This window comes from Oncorhynchus gorbuscha, linkage group LG01 (assembly GCF_021184085.1).
Source record: "Oncorhynchus gorbuscha isolate QuinsamMale2020 ecotype Even-year linkage group LG01, OgorEven_v1.0, whole genome shotgun sequence".
Lineage (NCBI taxonomy): Eukaryota > Metazoa > Chordata > Actinopteri > Salmoniformes > Salmonidae > Oncorhynchus > Oncorhynchus gorbuscha.
The window spans coordinates 46081003-46108378 of record NC_060173.1 but is presented as its reverse complement, the minus strand read 5'-3'; the positions used below and the strand labels follow the sequence as shown (position 1 = coordinate 46108378).

The 27376-nt window shown below is 42.0% G+C and overlaps 1 protein-coding gene across 5 annotated transcripts in view; it reads left to right on the top strand.

Moving 5' to 3' along the window:
* Positions 1-27376, top strand: part of LOC124038480 (peroxisome proliferator-activated receptor alpha-like) — a 66157-nt gene that overhangs the window by 11723 nt on the left and 27058 nt on the right. The window contains exon 1 of one of the 5 annotated variants that reach the window (XM_046354451.1): positions 11410-11514. The exons of 3 other annotated variants lie outside the window; for them this stretch is intronic. The gene's annotated coding sequence lies outside the window, so the exon portion shown is untranslated. Of the gene's footprint in view, positions 1-11409; positions 11531-27376 lie in introns of those variants that run through there. One more of the 5 variants, XM_046354442.1, reaches the window with a different exon arrangement.

Here is a 27376-nt window from a genome sequence, read left to right as displayed (position 1 = left end):
AAGGGTTTTTTGATGATTCTTCAGATGGCAAGAAGGGTTCTATGTAGAATCATATATCATATTTCCCAGCATGCTCTATTGCAGGTGATCTTTTTTTGCATATACATTGATTGGTTGATTAATTTAATTATTTTATATTTGATTTAACCTTAACTAGGCAAGTACAATGACGACCTACCAAAAGGCAAAAGGCCTCCTGAGATTAAAAATATAAAATAAAATAAAAATATAGGACAAAACACACATCACGACATGATAAACACGACATCACTACATAAAGAGAGACCTAAGACAACAACAGCATGGCAGCAATGCATGACAACAAAGCATGGTTGCAACAGAACATGACAACAACATGGTAGCAACACAATATGGCAGCAGCATAACATGGTAGCAGCACAAAACATGGTACAAACATTATTGGGCACAGACAAGAGTACAAAGGGCAATAAGGTAGAGACAACAATACATCACGTCAAGCAGCAACACATCTGTCAGTAAGAGTGTCCATGAATGAGTCTTTGAATGAAGAGATGGAGATAAAACTGTACAGTTTGAGTGTTTTCTTGCATGGCATCTTAGTTAGTTTTGCAGCTGGGCTGTAAGAAGAGCGATTACGATAGAGGAAGCCAAGTCTAGATTTCACCTTAGCCTGCAGCTTTGATATGTGCTGAGAGAAGGACAGTGTACCATCTAGCTATACTCCCAAGTACTTGTATGAGGTGACTACCTCAAGCTGTAAACCTTCAGAGGTAGTAAACACACCGGTGGGGAGAGGGGCTTCTTACCAAACCACGTTACGTTTGTTTTGGAGGTGTTCAGAGCAAGGGTAAGAGCAGAGAAAGCTTGTTGGACACTAAGAAAGCTTTGTTGAAGAGTGTTTAACACAAAATCCATTGAGGGGCCAGCTGTGTATAAGACTGTATCATCTGCATATAAATGGATGAGAGAGCTTCCTACTGCCTGAGCTATGTTGTTGATGTAAATTGAGAAGAGTGTGGGGCCTAGCATCGAGCCTTGATCTACCGTATCACAAGCTTTGGCCTAGTCAATAAAAATAGCAGCCAACATTGCTTAGAATCAAGGTCAATGGTGACGTAATTTAGGACCTTTTTAAGGCTGCAGTGACACATCCATAACCTGACCGTAAAACCAGATTGCATACCAGAAAGAATACTATAGACATCAAGAAAGCCAAATAAGAATAGGCCGATAACAGTTAGGATCAGCTGGATCTCCCCCTTTAAATAAAGGATGAACTGTGGCTGCCTTCCAAACAATGGGAACCTCCCCAGAGAGCAAAGACTGGCTTGGCGATGATGATCGGGGCTGCAACCTTAAAGAATAAAGGGTCTAAACCGTCTGACCCAGATGTTTTTTCGGGTCAAGTTTAAGTAGCTCCTTTAGCACCTCGGACTCAGTGACTGCCTGCAGGGAGAAATTTTGTAGCGGGGCAGAGGAAAAAGAGGGAGGAGCATCGAGGATAGTTGCATTAGAAGGGGTAGGAGATGAGGACATGTTGGACGGGCAAGGAAGCATGGCTGATTCAAATTGGAATCCTGACTTAATGAAGTGGTGATTAAAGCGCTCAGCCATTTGCTCCTTGTCAACAACCACATCATCAACATTAAGGGACATGGGCAGCTGTAAGGAGGAGGGTTTATTGATGATTAAAGCGCTCAGCCATTTGCTCCTTGTCAACAACCACATCATCAACATTAAGGGACATGGGCAGCTGTAAGGAGGAGGGTTTATTCTCCAGGTTTTTATCCCATTTTCCAGAACTTCTTGGGGTTAGACCCACAGAGAGAACTGCTCCTTAAAGTAACTAACTTTGGCCTTCCGGATAGCCTGAGTGCACTCATTTCTCAATTTCTCATTTTCTTTATGGGTGCGTGTTTGTTAACAATACCACTGAAAATATAAAAAGAGAAGGTCCAAGCGTCTTCGACAGAGGGGACCAAGCTGATTCTATACCATTTTACAGAGGCCAGTTCATGAAGGAAGGCTTGCTCATTGAAGTTTTTTAGCAAGCGTCTATGACAAATCAGGACAGGCCATTTTACTGAGCAGCCATTATGAATACAGGCTGTAAAACAGTGATCACTAAGGTCAATACAGGAAACACCAGACTGATACCTATCAGGATTAGTTGTGAGGATAACATCAAGGAGAGTAGCCTTTTCTGGGTGTTTGGAGTCATACAATGGGATTGGTAATAATCTGAGAAAGATTTAGGGAGTCCTATTGCTTTAGGACTTGGTCAGGTGGTTTAAGGATGTCCCAGTTTAGGTCACCTAGCATGACAAATTCAGACTTTTGGCCAGGAGCGAGCTAAGGCCATTTAGGGTACAAGCCATTGCTGATGGTGGACGATAACACCTAGCAACAGTCAACAAATAGCTATTTGAAAGTTTAATGCTTAAAACCAGCAAATCAAATTGTTTGGGGACAGACTTGATGGAGACAACTGAGCACTGAAGGTGTTACTTGGTAAAGATTGCCACTCCACCACCTTTGGAAGATGTGTCTTGACAAAAAAGGTTATGACCAGAAAGATTAACAACAGTGTTTAAAACACTCTTTCTTAACCACGTCTCAGTAATGACCAACACATCTGGATTGGAGCTGTGAACCCACACTTTCAATTGATCCATTTTAGGTAATACGCTTCTAGTGTTAACGTGCAGAAAACCCAGGCTTTTACAAAAGCAGAAATCAGTGAAGCACATATCAGAGCACAAGTCAGAATTGGGGCTAGCAACAGTAGATGGGCCAGGGTGTACATGCACATTTCCAGATATCATCAGCAGTAATACAATCAAGGCACAGCTGAGGACAGGGAGAGCTCTGATGTGTTGATTTTTGTATGACATTTGAATGTGCATTTGATATTGTACAGCAGATTCATCAGGTTACATGAACACAAAGCCGGTGAGAAGTGGTTAGAATAGGATGGGAGGCCTTGTAACCAGAGTCCCGAGTGTGGGAACAAACATAGTCTGTCCCACGGTTGGGTAAACAAGCAAGTTCATAGTCAACAAAGCATGCAAGAGTCACGAGGCAAATAAAGCACAATAAAAAAATATAACGACTTGGGGCTAGCCATTGTAAGTTCAAAGTGAGTGCGTGTGTGCTGGAGGCAAGTGAAAACTCGGGAGAGGCGGGATTGTGGCAGGGGTACCTGTACCAGACGGGAGACAGGCCAGGGCAGATGGTGAACAGATCGAACAGTTGCAATCCAAACAGCAGTGCAGCAGGCAATGGGAGTAGGTGTCACACTCACTTGGGGAAAAGCTTTTTGCGGGAGGCAGATTCCTTGTAAAAAAAATCACAGTTATCTAGCTGATGTAGCAAGTCTCTGTCCACCATTGATTCACCATGTGGAAAAGGAAGTCATTAGCTAGATATATCTCTTCAGTTTTGGCTTTTGGGGGTTGCGAGAAGGATATCTTCTGATATGATCAAAGCAACAATATTGTTTCTTATTGAGGTCATTTACAATTGAAGGGTCCTGGCTGCATATCAGTTGAAGGCTGTGAAACTCTCCTGCCATTGTTGGGTTGAAGGGCTTTAAGAAACCTCACTTCACATCTCATGGCTAATTGATCTGATCTGTTCTGCCTAGCAAGCTTGGTAGCCTTAACTTAGCATTCAGTCCTTACAAAGTCAAATATATAGTTGTAATTTATTTTTCTTCTTGCCTTTAAAAGTAGCTTCAGGCTCAACATTACTCACTCAGTTCCAAGTTGGATTGTGTTCAGGTTTCTTCTGCTTCTTTTGCTGTATAGACCTTGGAAATAAGAATCTTTGGTAGTAGGAATCCTTCCAGGGAATTTTGTCCAACATCAGGTTTTAGTTTTGGAGTTTTGATTTGGAGTGAAGGTAATGTTGTGGAGGGTAGTATCCTGTATATGTCCGTGCGGAAAAATCCAAGTTTACTCTATCTTTTTGTAAAAACATGCGGGAGTCCATCTGCTCATGATCTCTCTCTCTCTCACTCTTTGTGATGCTACACAAAGATAAATAACATACAATCTGTTAGTAGTAGGACTCATTGCACCCGTTACTGGGATGGTTGTTCCAGTTTAGATGATTGAGGTAGTCTCAGTATTTAATCTTAATTCTGAATGCATGTTGTGGGTGATTAAAAAAAAATCCACACGTCCTTCTGATAAAGTGATACAAGTATTAGCACACTGTTTTGAAGCAAACTGCTTAGCAATTTCGACGCAAGCCTCTAGGCTCCGGTGTCAAACGTACTTGTGGCTTGTAAACCAGGAGCTTCCTAACACCACTGTGTTAGGAAATAATTAGGCCCTCAACAATAGGCCTTCTGATATACAGTGGGGCAAAAAAAGTATTTAGTCAGCCACCAATTCTGCAAGTTCTCCCACTTAAAAAGATGAGAGAGGCCTGTCATTTTCATCATAGGTACACTTCAACTATGACAGACAAAATGAGAAAAAAAATCAGGAAAATCACATTGTAGGATTTTTAATGAATTTATTTCCAAATTATGGTGGAAAATAAGTATTTGGTCACCTACAAACAAACAAGATTTCTGGCTCTCACAGACCTGTAACTTCTTCTTTAAGAGGCCCCTCTGTCCTCCACTCATTACCTGTATTAATGGCATCTGTTTGAACTTTTTATCAGTATAAAGGACACCTGTCCACAACCTCAAACAGTCACACTCCAAACTCCACTATGGCCAAGACCAAAGAGCTGTCAAAGGACACCAGAAACAAAATTGTAGACCTGCACCAGGCTGGGAAGACTGAATCTGCAATAGGTAAGCAGCTTGGTTTGAAGAAATCAACTGTGGGAGCAATTATTAGGAAATGGAAGACTTATGATAATCTCCCTCGATCTGCGGCTCCACGCAAGATCTCACCCTGTGGGGTCCAAATGATCACAAGAACGGTGAGCAAAAATCCCAGAACCACACGGGGGGACCTAGTGAATGACCTGCAGAGAGCTGGGACCAAAGTAACAAAGCCTACCATCAGTAACACACTACGCCGCCAGGGACTCAAATCCTGCAGTGCCAGACATGTCCCCCTGCTTAAGCCAGTACATGTCCAGGCCCGTCTGAATTTTGCTAGGGAGCATTTGGATGATCCAGAAGAAGATTGGGAGAATCTCATATGGTCAGATGAAACCAAAATATAACTTTTTGGTAAAAACTCAACTCGTCGTGTTTGGAGGACAAAGAATGCTGAGTTGCATCCAAAGAACACCATACCTACTGTGAAGCATGGGGGTGGAAACATCATGCTTTGGGGCTGGTTTTCTGCAAAGGGACCAGGACGACTGATCCGTGTAAAGGAAAGAATGAATGGGGCCATGTATCGTGAGATTTTGAGTGAAAACCTCCTTCCATCAGTAAGGGCCTTGAAGATGAAACGTGGCTGGGTCTTTCAGCATGACAATGATCCCAAACACACCGCCCGGGCAACGAAGGAGTGGCTTCGTAAGAAGCATTTCAAGGTCCTGGAGTGGCCTAGCCAGTTTCCAGATCTCAACCCCATAGAAAATCTTTGGAGGGAGTTGAAAGTCCATGTTGCCCAGCAACAGCCCCAAAACATCACTGCTCTAGAGGAGATCTGCATGGAGGAATGGGCCAAAATAACAGCAACAGTGTGTGAAAACCTTGTGAAGACTTACAGAAAACGTTTGACCTCTGTCGTTGCCAACAAAGGGTATATAAAAAAGTATTGAAATACACTTTTGTTATTGACCAAATACTTATTTTCCACCATAATTTGCAAATAAATTCATTAAAAATCCTACAATGTGATTTTCTGGATTTTTTTTCTCATTTTGTCTGTCATAGTTGAAGTGTACCTATGATGAAAATTACAGGCCTCTCTCATCTTTTTAAGTAGTAGAACTTGCACAATTGGTGGCTGACTAAATACTTTTTTGCCCCACTGTGAATAATGGATTGTCATAAATAATTTAATCGTAAAGGCTAATAACACTGGTGGAACCGTTCATAGAGGGTTCTAAGAAGAGCCGTTAGATGATACAATGGTTCTTGTTAGAACCCTTCACAGAGGGTTCTAGGCAGAACCTTTCATAGAGTCTTCTAGGTAGAAACATATATATATATATATATATATATATATATATATAGTGGATTCTATGAAGAACCCTAAATAGAGGGCACAAAAAAGGGTTCCGCTATGGGTACAAACCTTTTTTCATAAGAGTTTTGACAAACTAAGGTCCTTGGAGGACACCTTACAACAGTAAATAACAGAGACGTCTCTTTCGCTTTCTCTTTGTCACTCTCTGTCTTTGTTGTTCCCTCTATGTTTGTCCCCCTCTCTCTCTAGTATCCATTTGATTAGCTCCAGGGACCTATGAGAGAGATACAATTTGAACATCCTCTGAAAACACATGTCATTTGGGAAGTAGTGCACTACGTAGGGAATAGGGTGCCATTTGGGAAGTAGTGCACTACGTAGGGAATAGGGTGCCATTTGGGAAGTAGTGCACTACGTAGGGAATAGGGTGCCATTTGGAACGCAACCTAGATCTTCCATGGTAAAGTTCCTCAGTCCCATCTATAATACTGGGTCATAGCAAAACTTAATGTAAGCTGCTCTGGACAGGCGCTATTATCAACAATGTACTATGGAGAAGGGCTGTTCCTGCTATATTCCTTGGAGCTTAATTAAGACTGTTTATAAGGGTGATACCTAAGAGTCTTGGTTGGTCAGGAGTGCTGGTATTTTCCAGTGGTTCTGTATGCTGCAAGTCTGTATGCTCATTTACACTGGACTGTGTGTGAATCTTTGTCAAACTGACCCGTGTTGTGAAGAGAGACATATGTATGGGAAACTGTCGCAGTTCAAATCATCTTAGAACCTATTTAGCATATGAATGTTGTTTAGAATGAATATAATGATTTAAGCTGACAAAATAGTAGTGTGTGTGTTTAAGAGGAAAACAGACCGCTGGCCCAGGAACAGTTTTGTTTGTCAACTCCAACCGTTAGTTTAGGTTGCACTGTTGCACTAACCCTATCACAACTCCCTCAGGATGAAACAACAGCGGTAGTAGTGTGTAGTAAACTACATGGACTGGGTCATTCCACGAATAGAGGGCCTTTTGGATCAAATCATTTGGTCCAAAATAACTATTTATTTCACCTAATTTTAACATTTTGTGATAAAGAAAACAATTTCAACTTCATAACAAACATACTGTTCAAGTCGGAAGTTTACATACACCTTAGCCAAATACATTTAAACTCAGTTTTTTTTAAACAATTCCTGACATTTAATCCTAGTACAAATTCCATGTCTTAAGCCAGTTAGGACCACCACTTTATTTTAAGAATATGAAATATCAGAATAATAGTGTAGAGAATGATTTCAGCTTTTATTTCTTTCATCACATTCCCAGTGGGTCAGAAGTTTACATACACTCAATTAGTATTTGGTAGCATTGCCTTTAAATTGTTTAACTTGAGTCAAACATTTCGGGTAGCTTTCCACAAGCTTCCCACAATAAGTTGGGTGAATTTTGGTCCATTCCTCCTGACAGAGTTGGTGGAACTGTGTCAGGTTTGTAGGCCTCCTTGCTCACACACTCTTTTTCAGTTCTGCCCACAAATTTTTCAGGGCTTTGTGATGGCCACTCCAAAACCTTGACTTTGTTGTTATGTTGGTTATGTTGATATAGGACTCATTTTACTTTGGATATAAATACTTTTGTACCTGCACCTTTCGCACCAAAGTATGTTCATCTCTAGGAGACAGAACGGGTCTCCTTCCTGAGAGGTATGATTGCTGCGTGGTCCCATGGTGTTTATACTTGCATACTATTGTTTGTACAGATGAATGTGGTACCTTCAGGCGTTTTGAAATTGCTCCCAAGTATGAACCACACAAAATCTTGGCTGATTTCTTTTGATTTTCCCATGATGTCAAGCAAAGAGGCACTGAGTTTGATGGTAGGCCTTGAAATACATCCACAGGTACGCCTCCAATTGACTCAAATGATGTCAATTAGCTTATCAGAAGCTTCTAAAGCCATGACATAATTGTCTGGAATTTTCCAAGCTGTTTAAAGGCATATTCAACTTAGTATATGTAAACTTCTGACCCACTGGAATTGTGATACAGTGAATTGTAAGTGAAATAATCTGTCTGTAAACAATTGTTGGAAAAATTACTTGTGTCAAGCATATGTCCTAAACGACTTGCCATAATTATAGTTTGTTAACAAGAAATTTGTGGAGTGGTTGAAAAACGCATTTTAATGACTCCAATCTAAGTGTATGTAAACTTCCGACTTCAACTGTACTTCCCATCTCAAGAAGTTAAATTCCCAAAAATGACTATAAAAGTGGCCATTAATAAGTGCCTCCCAAGTGGCGCAGCGATCTAAGGCACTGCAGTGTTTGAGGCGTCCCTACAGATCCGGAAGACCCATGAAGTGACGCACAATTGGCCCAGCGTCCTCCGGGTTAGTGGAGGGTTTGGCTGGCCGGGATGTCCTTGTTCCCATCGCGCTCTAGCGACTCCTGTAGTGGACCTGGGCTCATGTACGCTGACACGGTCGCCAATTGTACTGTGTTTCCTCTGACACGTTGGTGCAGCTAGCAGTGCGGCTTGGCAGGGTTGTGTTTTCGAGTAACTACCAATTTGGGGAGAAAAATGTGCGTAAAAAAATAATAAAGTGATAGGGTTGACAATGTCATCTTAACTTATTTTTTCTTATTTTAATGGAAACACTAATTTTGGAACATGGTTTAGTTTAGGTACAGCAAAGAGGTATGTGATTCAACTGTTAAATTGAGAGGCTTATCAAAATGTACACACCTAACATGCTGACCAGACATGCTCCGCGCATGCGTCTGCCCGTAGCATTGTGCAGATTTAGATTTTGTCTATCCCTACCAGACATGTTCATGACACGAACGTTAAAATACCAAAACCAACTGTGAACCATCTGTATTAATTTGGGGACAGGTTGAAATACACATGAAACATTCATGGACATTTAGTTAGCTTGCTGCTGCTAGCTCATTTGTCCTGGAAAATTAACATTGGGTTGTTATTTTATCTGAAATGCATATGGTCCTTTTTTAGCTGTCGAATTTCTGTCAAATTTTTATCCTTTTTGAGTCGTACAACATTGTGTTTTCCTACTCTGACAATAAATTGACAGATAAAAAGGGGAAACTTAGTTAGTTTTGAATTTTCTTTGATAAATGTCTCTCCCCGTTCATTTTCTTGTTATTTTTCTGTGGATTTTATATGGCGGTAGGCAACCAATTTTAAGGTGCATTTCCGTTGCCATCTGGACTAGAGTGCGGACCTCAGTCACCCACATGCTCTTAAAAGCTAATGAGTAGATGGGAGAGGTGGGACGTGCAACGCGTCAAGCGTGTAAAGTAGAACCAAGCTCTATTTTAGCGCCTGGCTACGCAGACGCCTGTTGACACCCAAGTCGTGACTTGCGACATAAGCCTAGTTTCCTGAAACGGGTCACATATGCTGAGCACTTGTTGGCTGCTTTTCCTTCTCTCTGCGGTCCAACTCATCCCAAACCATCTCAATTGGGTTGAGGTCGGGTGATTGTGGAAGCCAGGTCATCTGATGTAGCACCACATCACTCTCCTTCTTGGTCAAATAGCCCTTACACAACCTAGAGGTGTGGGTCCAGCCTGGGGGTGTGGGATTCACGCAGTCTCCTCTGAACAGTTGATGTTGAGATCTGTCTGTTACTTGAACTCCGTGAAGCATTTATTTGGGCTACAATCTGAGGTGCAGTTAACTCTAATGAACTTATCCTCTGCAGCAGACTTAGCTCTGGGTCTTCCTTTCCTGTGGCGGTCCTCATGAGAGCCAATTTCATCATTGTGCTTGATGGTTTTTGAAAATCTTGACATTTTCCGTATTAACTGACCTTCATGTCTTAAAGTATTGATGGACTAACGTTTAGCTTTGCTTATTTGAGCTGTTAATATGCCATATTATCGACTTGGTCTTGACAGTGTTCTGTATACCACCCCTAACTTGTCACAACACAACTGATTGGCTCAAACACATTAACAGGCTGGCTACACCGCTCGCGTCGCATGTGTGAGCGTTGCAAAATACATTTTGAAATCTATGTTATTGAATTATTGCACCCACACTGCTCACGCGTGCCAACGAGCGTCTGCGCTGCCAAGGGCTAAAATAGAAATCAGTTCTAAATCAGACGCAGGTCGTGCTGCAAGTCCTGCCTCTCCCATTTCCTCATTGGTTATAACCACGTGGGTGACTGAAAGACAAACGAGGTCGTGGCGGTAATGCATCTAATTTATGAAAGTTGCCAATCGCAATATAAAGTCCAGAGTAGAAAAGGCCTGGAAGGAGGAGAGATGACCATTTTATGTGTGGATTAATTGTCTGAGTAGAGGACCTTGTGCATTTCAGGTAGAATAACAACTCAATGTTTTATATCCCAGGACAAATTAGCGAGCAGCAGCAAGCTATCTAAATAGGACAAATTAGCTAGCAAGTGCAAGCTAGCTAGCTAAATTGCCATACATGTGTAATGCTTTTCAACCTGTCCCCAAATTTAATGTAATTGGTTCAGAGTTTGTTTTGATATTTTAACCTGCGTGTCGTGATCTCGTTTGGTGTGGAGGGATAAAATAAATGTATGCACGATGGCGCACGCGCGCAGTCGGTTTGGGTTCCGTGTAAGAAGGAAAGAAATTCCATACCTGTTAATTTAAAAGTCGTTCCAAGTGATAACCTCAGGAAGCTGGTTGAGAGAATGCCAAGTGTGTGCAAAGCTGTCATCAACGCCATGGAGGGCTACTTTGAAGAATCTCAAATATAAAATAGATTTTGATTTGTTTAACACTTTTCTGGTTACTACATGATTCCATATGTGCTATTTCATAGTTTTGATGTCTTCACTGTCATTCTATAATCTAGAAACTAGTAAAAATAAAGACCCTTGAATGAGTAGGCGTGTCCTAACTTTTGACTGGTACTGTATGTGTACATTTATTTTGCAATGCTCGCGCACGCAACTCGAAATGTCTGATCAGCATGTAATGTCTGAGAGACATAAAAGGCACTCTATTCGTGGAATGACCCAACTGTCCGTCGCCAGGCCTGTACGCACGTCACTGCATGCCTAGCTTCCAACCTAACAAACATGTAGGCTGACTTGGCAGCCAGACTGGGATAGTACAAGACTCCAATGTCATACTGGAAAATGTAACAGGACCCATACAGCTGTCTAGTGGGGAGAAGTGCTCCCAATGTCCATCTCCCAACATTTGACCTTGTAGTATTCACCTCAGGAACAGACAGCATTCACACATCGGGAGGTCAGACCCTGTTCTGTTCTCAGCCTCCTCGGGCTTTCTGTATCCGTCTGTCAGTTTTATTTTCATGCACATGCTGTTCCTGCTGTAATCTGAAGGGGAGTAAAGCTCATTGTTGTGCGTCTGCTATTGTTTTAGCCCGTCGGGTGTGCTACAAACAAGTAAGAAAATCATTTGGTGAGCTTACTTCACATCCGTGACAAATGACCACCATTTACACGCTCCACGGAATAAAGAGGGACCTTGACCAAATGCTGCCCTTCATGCACTGACAGCAAACTACAGTGCCTTCAGAAAGTATTCATACCCTTTGGCTTATTCCACGTGTTGTTGTGTTACAGCCTGGATTCAAAATGGACTACTTGTTTTTCTCAAACATCTACACACAATACCTCGTAATGTTAGCAAATGTATTGAAAATGAAATACAGAAATACACATTTACGTAAGTATTCACACCATTGAGTCAATACATGTTAGAACCACCTTTGTCAGCGATTACAGCTGTAAGTCTTTCTGGGTAAGTCTTTCAGAGCTTTGCACACCTGGATTGTACAATATTTGCACATTATTATTTTTTTAATTCTTCAAGCTTTGTCAAGTTAGTTGTTGATCATTGTTAGACAGCCATAGATTTTAAAGACGATTTAAGTGAAAACTCTAACTAGGCCATTCAGGAACATTCAATGTGGTCTTGGTAGTCTTGTGTTTTTGGGTCACTGTCCTGCTGAAAGGTGAATTTGTCTCCCGGTGTCTGTTGGAAAGCAGACTGAACCAGGTTTTCCTCTAGGAATTTTTCTGTGCTATTCTGTTTTTTTTATCCAAAAAACGACCTAGTCCTTGACGATGACAAGCATACCCATAAAATGATGCAGCCACCACTATGCTTGAAAATATGGAGAGTGGTACTCAGTGACTTATTGTATCGGGATTTGCCCCAAACATAACACTCAGTATTCAGGACATAAAGTGAATTTCTTTGTCAGATTTTTAGCAGTATTATTTTAGTGCCTTGTTGCAAACAGAATTCATATTTTGGATTATGTTTGTGCTGTACAGGCTTCCTTGTTTTCAGTCTGTCAATTAAGTTAGTATTGTGGAGTAACTACAATGTTATTGATCCATCCTCAGTTTTCTCCTATTACAGCCATTAAACTGTTTATAGTCACCATTGTCACCATTGTCCTCGTGAAATCCCTGAGCGGTTTCCTTCCTCTCCGGCAACTGAGTTAGGAAGGATGATTTTGTCTTTGTTGTGACTGGGTGTATTGATACACCATTCAAAGTGTAAACAATAACTTCCCCATGCTTAAAGTGATATTCAATGTCTGCTTTTTTTACCCATCTACCAATAGGTGCCCTTATTTGTGAGACCTTGGAAAACCTCCCTGGTCTTTGTGGTTGAATCTGTGTTTGAAATTCACTGCTTGACTGTGGGACCATACAGATAATTGTTGGGATAGAGATGAGATAGTAATTAAAAAATCATGTTAGAACACTATAATTGCACACAGAGTGAGTCCATGCAACTTATTATGTGACTTGTTAAGCACATATTTACTCCTGAACTTATTTAGCTTTGCCATAACAAAGGGGTTGAATACTTGTTGACTCAAGAAATTTCAGCTTTTATCTTTAATTCATCTGTAAAAAAAATTCTAAAAGCATATTCCACTTTGACATGATGGGGTATTGTGTGTAGGCTGTAACAATCCTGGCTACACAGCAAAATGTGGAAAAAGTCAAGGGGTATGAATACTTTCTGAAGAAACACAACTCACCCTGTCAATATCAGCCAAATCCTAGACGTTACGGTAAAGCATTCTTATCAATGTCACATATGCTACTCCATCCTCGCCAGTCAGTCAGAGAGCACGTGTAGACAACGGCTGATGAAATTTGGCTGTCAGCTGCTAGCCAGGGCCCCTGCCAACCCAATCCACACATTAATAGCCCTTGGTAGATAGAACCTCCTGTGCAACTCAATTTACAGGCCTGAGCAGCTTGGCACAGTGGCCTTTTAGGGACACACTCCTGTATGTCTCAGTTAGACAAGATAGGAGGTATTTGGCTGTTATCGGGCTATTGTGTTGCTCTTACTGGAGAATATAGTGTGTAGTGAGTGACTGTGCTGTACAGATAGAATTGCTTCCTCTTCAGCCAGACCTCCAGCTGTCCAGTGGATAAAATAGCTGGGACAGATTGCTGCCGTTTGTCTTTCCCCACTCTGAAATGTACAGTACAGTTGCAAGGAGCACCGAGTTGTTTTGTAACACTGCTCTGCATCTGATCCTGCTGGCTGATTTGGAAATAAGCTCAACATGGCCACCAAGAGTTTGGCACAGAGCTGAGGTGTAGCTTAAGGACATTGTTGTTACCAAGTGCTGCTTGGAGCAACAGGGAGAGAAAGAGAGGGAAAGAGAGGGGGGAAAAAATGTCAGAGGGGGAAAGAAAGGCTGCCACTGGTTCAACTCTAAACATTTCTGGCATTACGGGACAGTGTGACCTGACGTTCCCATGTACTCTCAGCGCCACTAACTATGCCATATCTACACACTGGCCCATTCAGGGCAGCAGAATACCAACTGAACTGAATATCCACCTGTATTTGCACCGGTGTGGACACATCCTAAGTAAGCCCAGGAAAGACTCCAGACCATTATTCTGTATTTAGGTTATTACTCGGGTCCCAAGTTTAAAAAAAAATATGTTTATTTTTACACCTGTGTTGGAGTTATGGGGTGAGGTACAGAGTTACAGTTCATGTGTTTGCTTTGTTCATGACCTCTCTCTGACCTCTCTCTGACGTATTATAATGTTACAGTGATTATCAGTATGACACTGGACCTGCTGTCAAGTCATGAGACAAAGTCTAGTGGACGAGTTTATGTAATGTTTGGGGTTTAATGTTTTATTTCTCAATGCTTCTATGCACCAGCGGCAGACTGTACATGACAATTGGCCGGAAGGAGAGGCAATGGGCAGGAGACCTGTACACATTGGACTCCCAACGCTGAAGGCTACATCCCTTATCTCCTCTGAATCCTTAGTCCCCGTACTCCATTAGTAGTTGCCATGCGTGATTACCACGTGATCCCAGATGCCAGCGCACATTTAGGGAGATATGGAGTCAATTTGGTAAACTCTGGAAAAGTTGTATATAAAGGATTATTTTCACACATTTTTCTATTCCGGTTTATAGATTTGGGCAATTGCGCCTAAACTAAAATGTTTCCTTAAAATGTATGCCAAACGGAAAAAAGCATTGATTTCAAAGTTTAACAAACCATACAACTACATGCACAATGACTACTTTTAACAATTTACACTGAACATTTTACAAAAACACATTTACTGGAAGAACTATGCAGATGCAAAGTTTGGTAACAGCATTTTGTAACAGTGAAATCAGTAACAGTGAAGTCTCCCTACCTTGTCCACGTTTTCCAAAAACTCTGTTCAATGTCTGTAACGAATTAAGATTCAATGACGTCTGCTAAAATGATGGGTTGTCAGCATTGACATGACACACTGATTTCTGAATAACTATTTTGGGGTAATTCAACCACAGTAAGTGAAGTGGATTTCCACCATGTAATGGAATTGTGATGCATAATTACGGATATGAATGTCATTCTCTTCATGGTGATGTATCCTAAGTAATCTACACACTGGCTATTATTCTAATGAGTTCTGCCCCCAAACAAGACCACATTTGGTTGGTCTGGACTAGACCAAATCTGAACAAATCATAGCTATGTTTTACAAGTTTGGACATTAAAGTAGAGCCCAGTAGAGTACATAATGTACAGCCCAGTAGAGTATAGTAGAGTACATAATGTACAGCCCAGTAGAGTATAGTAGAGTACATAATGTACAGCCCAGTAGAGTATAGTAGTGTACAGTACAGCCCAATAGAGTACAGCCCAGTAGAGTACAGTACAGCCCAATAGAGTACACTACAGTACAGTACAGTACAGCCCAATAGAGTACAGTACAGCCCAGTAGAGTACAGTAGAGTAGAGTACACCCCAATAGAGAACAGCACAGAACAGTAGAGTACAGTAAAGTACAGAACAGTAGAGTAGAGTACACCCCAATAGAGTACACCCCAATAGAGTACAGCACAGTACAGCACAGTAGAGTACAGCCCAGTAGAGTACAGTAGAGAACAGTAGAGTACAGTAAAGTACAGAACAGTAGAGTAGAGTACACCCCAATAGAGTACAGCACAGTAGAGTACAGTAGGGAACAGTAGAGTACAGCCCAGTAGAGTACAGTAGAGAACAGTAGAGTACAGCCCAGTAGAGAACAGTAGAGTACAGCCCAGTAGAGTACAGTAGAGAACAGTAGAGTACAGCCCAGTAGAGAACAGTAGAGTACAGCACAGAACAGTAGAGTACAGTAAAGTACAGTATTTCACAACATTTCTTCCATGGCGAAAAGGAAGAAGGACCCAACTCTTTGGTCCTTTTAAAAACTTGCTGTATGTAAAATATGATGTGCTATAATATTGTGTTCTATAGTTTGGAAAATAAATAAATGTGACTATGGATGACATACGTTTGCTCCCAACATCATGGCAGTTTTCCTAAAGAAGTTCAGTCTGGTTTGTGTTTGGTTTCCTTGCCATACTACTAACGAGTATCGCGATACTGGTATCGTCTCGTCCCGGACCGAATAATAATGCTGATTTAAGCAATTGGTTGAGTTGGCTTTTCTACAGTGTATGTACACTTACCCCAGCAGATTGATTTACTCTGTAAATGGAGTAAAGTGACTGAGATGGTGACAGACAGTGGAGCCCTAGTGACCTAGCAGCAGTGCAGTAGAACTGGGACATATGTCTACTGCCTCCATTCATCTCAAACCATAGAGTAGGCCTAAAGGAGCATTAGAGTAGGCCTAAAGGAGCATTAGAGTAGGCCTAAAGGAGCATTAGAGTAGGCCTAAAGGAGCATTAGAGTAGGCCTAAAGGAGCATTAGAGTAGGCCTAAAGGAGCATTAGAGTAGGCCTAAAGGAGCATTAGAGTAGGCCTAAAGGAGCATTAGAGTAGGCCTAAAGGAGCATTAGAGTAGGCCTAAAGGAGCATTGAGTTCATGTTGACATTTAATAACGTGGCCTTGACATGAGTTAGGTAAACGACCCATTAGTATTGTAGTTTTGAACCTTCAGATATCACATCACATGGGTGACCCCATCATAAACCTACTAAACTCCTGCTGAAAAATCCCCCAGCCAGTGCAGTGTCTATCATCCCACCCAGTACACTGCACTTTGACCGGTCTCCTTAGAGATGATTGGGTGCTTTTGGTGGCTGGCGTATCAGTGGGCTCAGATAAGGGCCACTCTTCTGTTTGTTCATTGGGCACGGTCAGACGCCGAGCCGCTGCTACTCTCTGTTGTTATCATCTATGCATAGTCACTTTAAAAACTCTACCTACATGTACATATTACCATGACTAATAGGTGACCCCGCTCATTGACTCTGTACCGGTACCCCCCTGTATATAGCCACGCTATTGTTATTTTACTGCTGCTCTTTAATTACTTGTTACTTTTCTTATTCTTATCCATATTTTTTGAAAGTGCGTTGTTGGTTAGGGGCTCGTAAGTTAGCAATTCCCTGTAAGGTCTACACCTGTTGTATTCAGCGCATGTGACTAATAAAATTTGATTTGAAAAAGGAAACACTGCAAACACAGGTTGCGTTCGAAATCCCCCCCTATTCTCTACATAGTGCACTACTTTTGACCAGAGCCCTATGCGGGCCCTGGTCAAAATTACTACATTATATAGCATTTTTTGTCGCATTTTGCGACCCTTTTGACTTGGCTCTACGAGTTACATTTTTTTTACTGATCGCATCGTTGCGAGCTGCACGTCCTACATGGTCACCTCACTCAAAACGCCCTATTTTTTCGCAAGGTTCAAACCACGATTTGGTCAAACAGTAAAGTACAGTATCCTCATGATTCCTGTAATGAAAGTGTCTGCCTTGACCTGTGCCTGTTTCTGTTGGGCCTACTGCTGTGTCAAACGAGCCACACTGTCTCTTTTTCCGGGGGGGGGGGGAGATTCCTGGAGAAAAAGTGTTTTGATATAGTATAACATTTAAAAAGCCAGTTGGGGGGGAAACACAGCTACCCTGTTGTCACAGTTAGAAGGTTCTCGGCTTTCTGAATGTATACTTTTTATTTCTCAACTCAAATGTTTACAACCAAGATATTTGTTATGGCTTTGAAATACGAAGTGTGCAAAATGCACATTGGCCATTGCAATTGCATAGGTCTCATTGGGCGGTAGGCTAAAAACGGCAACTTTTCTGTTGGTATTAAATGTTACGGTTAGATCAGCAGTTCCCAAACTAGGGGTCGACTGATATAAACTTTCCAAAATGCTGGTAAAATAAATAAATGATAATATCTTCTTTGTCTCTCAATCATTGTAACCTTAATCTAAACGAAAATGATTCAAATCTAAAAGTTAAAGTTCAACCAGAGAGTGCCCTTAGTCCATGGGAAGAGGCCGCACTTGACCGTTACACTTGAATCATTCCCGCGGTGAATGGCTAAGCCCGCTATGCTATGAAACCACACACTATTGCATGGGCTTTGGTAATACCGGCCACAACTGATATGGTGAAAACAATGTGTGGGGAGGCAGACGCACAGAAACTCACATCAATGCCTTTGTCAGATAACACTGTGAAACTAAGAATTAATGCTATTTCTAGCTATCAAGAGCAAACTGACTCAAAAACTCCCCATCTTATGCTCTCCAAATGGACGTTAGCTGTGAGGGCCAAGATGCATTGACTTTTGTTCGCTATTCACGATGACATATTGTTCTGTCTCACAATTCCAGAGCATGAAACGACACAGGGGATGTTCAGTGTTCTGCGTGGCTGTACAGTTGAAGTCGGAAGTTTACATTCACTTAGGTTGGAGTCATTAAAACTCGTTTTTCAAGCACTCCACAAATGTCTTGTTAACAAACTATAGTTTTGGCAAGTTGGTTAGGACATCTGCTTTGTGCATGACACAAGTCATTGTCCCAACAATTGTTTACAGACAGATTATTTCACGTATAATTCACTGTATCACAATTCCAGTGGGTCAGAAGTTTACATACACTAAGTTGACTTAGAGGCATTTAAACAGCTTTTCAGAAAATGATGTCATGGCTTTAGAAGCTTCTGATAGGCTAATTGACATCATTTGAGTCAATTGGAGGTGTACCTGTGGATGTATTTCAAGGACTACCTTCAAACCCAGTGCCTCTTTGCTTGACATCATGGCAAAATCAAAAGAAATCAGCCAAAGACCACAGAAAAAAATTGTATACCTCCACAAGTCTGGTTCATCCTTGGGAGCAATTTCCAAATGCCTGAAGGTACCACATTCATCTGTACAAACAATAGTACGAAAGTATAAACACCATGGGATCACACAACTGTCATACCAGTCAGGAAGGAGACCCGTTCTGTCTTCTAGAGATGAATGTACTTTGTTGCAAAAAGTGCAAATCAATCCCGGAACAACAGCAAAGGACCTTGTGAAGATGCTGGAGGAAACCGGTACAAAAGTATTTATATCCACAGTAAAACATGTCCTATATCGACATAACCTGAAAGGCCGCTCAGCAAGGAAGAAGCCACTGCTCCAAACCACCATAAAAAGCCAGACTATGGTTTGCAACTGCACATGGGGACAAATATCGTACTTTTGGAGAAATGTCCTCTGGTCTGATGAAACAAAAATATTTGGCCATAATGACCATTGTTATATTTGGAGGGAAAAGGGGCTGGCTTGCATGCCAAAAAACATCATCCCAACCGTGAAGCACAGCATCATGTTGTGGGGTTGTTTTGCTGCAGGACGGACTGGTGCACTTACCAAAATAGATGGCTCATGAGGATGAGACAATTAGGTGTATATATTGAAGCAACATCTCAAGAGATCAGTCAGGAAGTTAAAGTTTGGTTGCAAATGGGTCTTCCAAATGGACAATGACCCCAAATATACTTCCAAAGTTGTGGCAAAATGGCTTAAAGACAACAAAGTCAAGGTATTGGAGTGGCCATCACAAAGCCCTGACCTCAATCCTATAGAACATTTGTGAGCAGAACTGAAAAAGCATGTGCGAGCAAAGAGGCCTACAAACCTGACCCAGTTACACCAACTGTCAGGAGGAATGGGCCAAAATTCACCCAACTTGTTGTGGGAAGGTTGTGGAAAGCTACCCAAAACGGTTGACCCAAGTTAAACATTTTAAAGGTAATGCTACCAAATACTAATTGAGTGTATGTGAACTTCTGACCCACTGGGAAAATGATTAAAAAAATTAAGAATAATAAATTAATCTGTCTTCTATTATTCTGACATTTCACATTCCTAAAATAAAGTGGTGATCCTAACTGACCTAAGACAGGGCATTTTTACTAGGATCAAATGTCAGGATTTGTGAAAAACGGAGTTTAAATGTATTTGGCTAAGGTGTATGTACATTTCCAACTTCAACTGTAAGTATTCAGACCCTTTGCAACGAGGCTCAAAATGGAGCTCAGGTGCATCTTGTCTCCATTGATCATCCTTGAGATATTTCTACAACTTGATTGGAGTCCACCTGTGGTAAATTCAATTGATTGGACATGATTTGGAAATGCACACACCTGTCTATATAAGGTCCCACAGTTGAAAGTGCATGTAAGAGCAAAAACCAAGCCATGAGGTCGAAGGAATTGTCCGTAGAGCTCCGAGACAGGATTTTGTTGAAGCACAGATCTGGGGAAGGGTACCAAAGAATGTCTGCAGCATTGAAGGTCCCCAAGAACCACTGACATACTATTATATTCAGTTCATAACAGTTTTCTTTCTCTTTCTGTCGTCTGGTGGTCAAAGCAAGAATATGAAAAGTTTAGACATATCTCTCTCTCTCTCTCTCTCTCTCTCTCTCTCTCTCTCTCTCTCTCTCTCTCTTTCTCTCTTCTCACCGCTCTCTCCAATTAATGCCACCTCTCCTAGCTCTTACTGACACCTACCCATGAGCCCCCTCTCTTTCCATTTACTGTAACCAGCATCCTCACCCACTGAGCGCCGATCAACACTGGACATCCATGGACGTTGAAAAGTGGCCAGTCCCCCCTGGCCTTGAGAATAAGACCAGCATGATTTGATAAGCAGTTGTCTACCACGGAATTGTGATGAAACACTTTATTTTAGTTTTATATTCAGCAATATTACTGCGTGTTCAGTTGTGTTCTACCTGCAGCAAACAAGCCTGTACACACCTCTGTGTTAGTCTGCTGCCAGGTTTGTAAAACAGTTGGTCTACTGTTTTCTTTCCTCCTTTTGGGGAAGCTAAACCATGGGCTTTCTTAGTCCTAGATCAGTATTGGCTCAGACTGGTTAACTATTTCAGCACATGGGTACATCCTGGTCACCTTTAATGGAACGTAGCAACACACTCTTAGAAAACAAAGGACCTAAAATGGTTATTCGGCTGTCCCTATAGGAGAACAGGTAGAACCATTTTAGGGTTCTACCGGAAACCAATAAGGGTTCTACCTGGAATCAAAGAGTGTTTTCCTATGGTGACAACCGAAGAACCGTTTTGGCTAATGTAGCTACCCTCTGTGTGTTATATATATAGCATGTGCAGTGCCTTGCAAAAGTATTCACAGAATAGTCCAAATTGGTGAAGTGAAATGAAAAGAATAACTTGTTTCAAAAAAATCGAAAAAAAGTGGTGCGTGCATATGTTTTCACCCCCTTTGCTATGAAGCCCCTAAATAAGATCTTATGCAACCAATTACATTCATAAGTCACATAATTAGTTAGATTGCACACAGGTGGACATTATTTAAGTGTCATATGATCTCAGTATATTCTGAAAGGCCCCAGAGTCTGCAGCACCACCAAGCAAGCGGCACCATGAGGACCATGGAGCTCTCCAAACCGGTTAGGGACAAAGTTGAGAAGAAGTACAGATCAGGGTTGGGTTATAAAAAAAGATCAGAAACTTTCAACATCCCACGGAGCACCATTAATCCATCATTAAAAAATTTGAAAGAATATGGCACCACAACAAACCTGCCAAGAGAGGGCCACCCACCAACACTCATGGACCAGGCAAGGAGGCATTAATCAGAGAGGAAACAAAGAGACCAAAGATAACCCTGAAGGAGCTGCAAAGCTCCACAGCGGAGATTGGAGTATCTGTCCATAGGACCACTTTAAGCCATACACTCCACAGAGCTGGGCTTTACGGAAAAGTGGCCAAGAAAAAGCCATTGCTTAAAGAAAAAATAAGCAAGCATGTTTGGTGTTCGCCAAATGGCATCTGGGAGACTCCCCAAACATATGGAAGAAGGTACTCTGGTCAGATGAGACTAAAATTTAGCTTTTTGGCCATCAAGGAAAATGCAATGTCTGGTCGCAGTCCCAACACCTTCCATCACCCCGAGAATTACCATCCCCACAGTGAAGCATGGTGGTGACAGCATCATGCTGTGGGGACTGGGAAACTGGTCAGAATTGAAGGAAGAAAGAAAATGGCGCTAAATACAGGGAAATTCTTGAGGGAAACCTGTTTGTCTTCTAGAGATTTCAGACTGGGACAGAGGTTTACCTTCCAGCAGGACAATGACCCTAAGCATACGGCTAAAGCAATACTCGAGTGGTTTAAGGGGAAACATTTAAATGTCTTGGAATGACCTAGTCAAAGCCCAGACCTCAATCCAATTGAGAATCTGTGGTATAACTTATAGATTGCCGTACACCAGCGGAACCCATCCAACTTGAAGGAGCTGGAGCAGTTTTATCTTGAAGAATGGGCAAAAATCCCAGTGGCTAGATGTGCCAAGAGACATACCCCAAGACACTTTCAGCTGTAATTGCTGCAAAAGGTGGCTCGACAAAGTATTGAGTTTGAGGGGTTGAATAGTTATGCACGCTTAAATTTTCCGTTTTTTTGTCTTATTTCTTGTTTGTTTCACAATATAAAAATATTTTGCACCTTCAAAGTAGTAGGCATGTTGTGTAAATCAAATGATACAAATCTCTCAAAAATCTATTTTAATTCCAGGTTGTAAGGCAACAAAATAGGAAAAATGTCAAGGGGGATGAATACTTTTGCAAGCCACTGTATACCATTCTGTATATTCCACCAGCACTCTGCACTATGAGACAGCAGTCAATAATTCAGCTGAACCATAAAAGCTAAGCTTGGCAACAATTATTTTACACAGCTCTGACTAGAAGCCCTCTACCTGTCTGCAGTCTGCATGCCTGGGTCATGTTTAGAATTTGCCACTATAACAGCTCTTCCACAACATGGGGACTGCTTTACAGGCTGTCTCAGGGCTCTGCAGTGGAGACAGCGCATAATGCCTGCACAGTGATACTAAAGCAGGGGTATTAGACCAACCAGACTGCATGTTGATCTCTGTTTTCTGTTCCTAGTACACCTTTCTCTGTTTTCTGTTCCTAGTACACCTTTCTCTGTTTTCTGTTCCTAGTACACCTTTCTCTGTTTTCTGTTCCTAGTACACCTTTCTCTGTTTTCTGTTCCTAGTACACCTTTCTCTGTTCCTAGTACACATTTCTCTGTTCCTAGTACACGTTTCTCTGTTTTCTGTTCCTAGTACACCTTTCTCTGTTCCTAGTACACCTTTCTCTGTTCCTAGTACACCTTTCTCTGTTTTCTGTTCCTAGTACACCTTTCTCTGTTTTCTGTTCCTAGTACACCTTTCTCTGTTCCTAGTACACCTTTCTCTGTTTTCTGTTCCTAGTACACCTTTCTCTGTTCCTAGTACACCTTTCTCTGTTTTCTGTTCCTAGTACACCTTTCTCTGTTTTCTGTTCCTAGTACACCTTTCTCTGTTCCTAGTACACCTTTCTCTGTTTTCTGTTCCTAGTACACATTTCTCTGTTTTCTGTTCCTAGTACACATTTCTCTGTTTTCTGTTCCTAGTACACCTTTATCTGTTTTCTGTTCCTAGTACACCTTTCTCTGTTCCTAGTACACCTTTCTCTGTTTTCTGTTCCTAGTACACCTTTCTCTGTTCCTAGTACACCTTTCTCTGTTTTCTGTTCCTAGTACACCTTTCTCTGTTTTCTGTTCCTAGTACACCTTTCTCTGTTTTCTGTTCCTAGTACACCTTTCTCTGTTCCTAGTACACCTTTCTCTGTTCCTAGTACACCTTTCTCTGTTCCTAGTACACCTTTCTCTGTTTTCTGTTCCTAGTACACCTTTCTCTGTTCCTAGTACACCTTTCTCTGTTTTCTGTTCCTAGTACACCTTTCTCTGTTCCTAGTACACCTTTCTCTGTTTTCTGTTCCTAGTACACCTTTCTCTGTTCCTAGTACACCTTTCTCTGTTTTCTGTTCCTAGTACACCTTTCTCTGTTCCTAGTACACCTTTCTCTGTTTTCTGTTCCTAGTACACCTTTCTCTGTTCCTAGTACACCTTTCTCTGTTTTCTGTTCCTAGTACACATTTCTCTGTTTTCTGTTCCTAGTACACCTTTCTCTGTTTTCTGTTCCTAGTACACATTTCTCTGTTCCTAGTACACCTTTCTCTGTTTTCTGTTCCTAGTACACATTTCTCTGTTCCTAGTACACCTTTCTCTGTTTTCTGTTCCTAGTACACCTTTCTCTGTTCCTAGTACACCTTTCTCTGTTTTCTGTTCCTAGTACACCTTTCTCTGTTTTCTGTTCCTAGTACACCTTTCTCTGTTTTCTGTTCCTAGTACACCTTTCTCTGTTCCTAGTACACCTTTCTCTGTTCCTAGTACACCTTTCTCTGTTTTCTGTTCCTAGTACACCTTTCTCTGTTTTCTGTTCCTAGTACACCTTTCTCTGTTTTCTGTTCCTAGTACACATTTCTCTGTTCCTAGTACACCTTTCTCTGTTCCTAGTACACCTTTCTCTGTTTTCTGTTCCTAGTACACCTTTCTCTGTTCCTAGTACACCTTTCTCTGTTCCTAGTACACCTTTCTCTGTTTTCTGTTCCTAGTACACCTTTCTCTGTTCCTAGTACACCTTTCTCTGTTCCTAGTACACCTTTCTCTGTTTTCTGTTCCTAGTACACCTTTCTCTGTTCCTAGTACACCTTTCTCTGTTTTCTGTTCCTAGTACACCTTTCTCTGTTCCTAGTACACCTTTCTCTGTTCCTAGTACACCTTTCTCTGTTCCTAGTACACCTTTCTCTGTTCCTAGTACACCTTTCTCTGTTCCTAGTACACCTTTCTCTGTTCTGTTCCTAGTACACCTTTCTCTGTTCTGTTCCTAGTACACCTTTCTCTGTTCCTAGTACACCTTTCTCTGTTTTCTGTTCCTAGTACACCTTTCTCTGTTTTCTGTTCCTAGTACACCTTTCTCTGTTCCTAGTACACCTTTCTCTGTTCCTAGTACACCTTTCTCTGTTCCTAGTACACCTTTCTCTGTTTTCTGTTCCTAGTACACCTTTCTCTGTTTTCTGTTCCTAGTACACCTTTCTCTGTTCCTAGTACACCTTTCTCTGTTTTCTGTTCCTAGTACACCTTTCTCTGTTCCTAGTACACCTTTCTCTGTTTTCTGTTCCTAGTACACATTTCTGAGACTCTTGCAGTGGTAGTAGATTGTTGTTTTGGAATGTTTTCCCCTCCCGATTTTGGCTATCCCAGTGGCTGATGGGAGAGGTATTTTGTCAGTCCCCGGGGTTAGACCAGAGCCCTCCCCTTCACAACCCTTAACACACACGAACTTGCATGCACGCACACACACGAATGCAGATGACCTTGCTTGTCCTCGGTGCAGTATGTGCAGTGCCCTCCTCAGCAGGCTTGGTTGACCTCTGGGACAAAGCACTGCTGTTACCGTAGGAACCGCCTGGCGTCCTTTCTCCCTCTTCACCCTCTCTCTCTGTCTCTCTCTCTGTCTCCCTATGTTGATCTGTTTATTCTGTTACTCTCTCTGTCTCCCTATGTTGATCTGTTTTTCTGTCACTCTCTCTGTCTCCCTATGTTGATCTGTTTTTCTGTCACTCTCTCTGTCTCCCTATGTTGATCTGTTTTTCTGTTACTCTCTCTGTCTCCCTATGTTGATCTGTTTTTCTGTCACTCTCTCTGTCTCCCTATGTTGATCTGTTTTTCTGTTACTCTCTATCTCCCTATGTTGATCAGTTTTTCTGTTACTCTCTCTGTCTCCCTATGTTGATCTGTTTTTCTGTCACTCTCTCTGTCTCCCTATGTTGATCTGTTTTTCTGTTACTCTCTCTGTCTCTCTTTGCCTCTCACTGCCTCGCTGTCGCTCTCTGTCTCTCTTTGCCTCGCTGTCTCTCTCTGTCTCAATCTCTCCCTCTCTCTCAATGTCTCTATCTGAATCTCTCTCATTCTGTTTATATGACCAGCCCACCCTACCCCCTTCACATCTGTCAGCCTAGCTTAAAGGGATCATCTGCAATTCAAACAATAACAAATTGACACCCTGCCAGTGTTTTGGTAAAAAGCTGAGGGATGAGTCTGTAGAAATGTAACCACTCTCAAATTCATAGACTATGGCTATGGATGCAACGACTGACCATCCAGGATATCAAAATGATATATATTTTTTACCATGTTTTGAGGCTGTACAGTGTTTGTTGACAATGACATTGTTTATAAACAACGGAGTAAAACAGGCTCATGTGTTGGGTTCTAATGGGGTATGACAGTTGAACTAAGCTCATGAAGCGTTTCTAAGTTATATTAGTGGACTAGGGCATAGTGGAGTAGGGCAGTACTGGAGCACATAGCTGCTGCTGCTGGTGGGGGTCGTGCGGTCATTGAGTGTGTCAGTCATGTCTGTGGAGACTAACCATAAAGGGTGAGCTGTGATCAGGGACCCTGTGTGACAGGTGTCTGTTTACACAATGTCTCTAGTCAGCCATAGTCAGTCAGCCATAGTCAGCCAGTCAGCCAGCCAGCTAGTCAGCCAGCCAGTCAGCCAGTCAGCCAGCCAGCCAGTCAGTCAGTCAGTAAGTCAGTAAGTCAGTAAGTCAGTAAGTCAGTCAGTCAGTCAGTCAGTCAGTCAGCCAGTCAGCCAGTCAGCCAGTCAGCCAGTCAGTCAGTCAGTCAGTCAGTCAGTCAGTCAGTCAGTCAGTCAGTCAGTCAGTCAGTCAGTCAGTCAGTCAGTCAGTCAGTCAGTCAGTCAGTCAGTCAGTCAGTCAGTCAGTCAGTCAGCATTGGTAGTGTCAACTGCTACTTACTGTAACACCAACTCTGCTCATTGTTTATGATCTACATTGGCACAGCAGTGTCTAACCTCGGTACTGTATTTCTTCCCTACCTGGCACTGTGGATGTCATGGGAAGGCCCGTGCTGTGATCACATATTAATGAGAGAATTGAATGTCCTGAAACAAGGTGTCCTCTAAATGAAGACCTCTGGGAGCAGGAGGACTATGTTAGTTAATGAGGCCAGCTCTATTTCTCCTGGGTTACCCAACACTGTTCGTCATGCCCGCTGCAGTGCCTACTTTGACCTGCAGCTATTATATACCCACAGTATGCGTCAATGAAACGCAATGCATTTCAGTGTTGACTTAGATCTACAAGCATACACTATGATTCAATGAAATGCTATGTATTTCTCTTATTGGTATATCTGCGACATGGGAATACATTGAGAGGTGTGGGGCTGGAATTCTCTTTGAACTGTTAGACTGTACTGTTAGACACCATTGACCAGACCCCAAAATAGACGTGAGTACTGCATGGAGTCTGTTAAGGTTAGACTTCGCCTCAATAGGGTCAAGCCCTGGCTTCAGATGGAGTAGCTTGTCCTCCTCCCCCGTGACTGAGGGTAAATTCTACCCAAAACTATTAGGTCTTTATCACCCCTCCAGCCCCTCCCCTCATCCAGCCCAGAGTCATGCGTTCTGCCCCCCCTCTCCCCCATAACAGTGGGTATGAGGGATCAGGTTGCTGTCTCTAAAATTAGGAGTCCATTGAGGGACCAGACCTGACCAGGCTGTGTTGTGTCACTAGATATGTGTTGCAG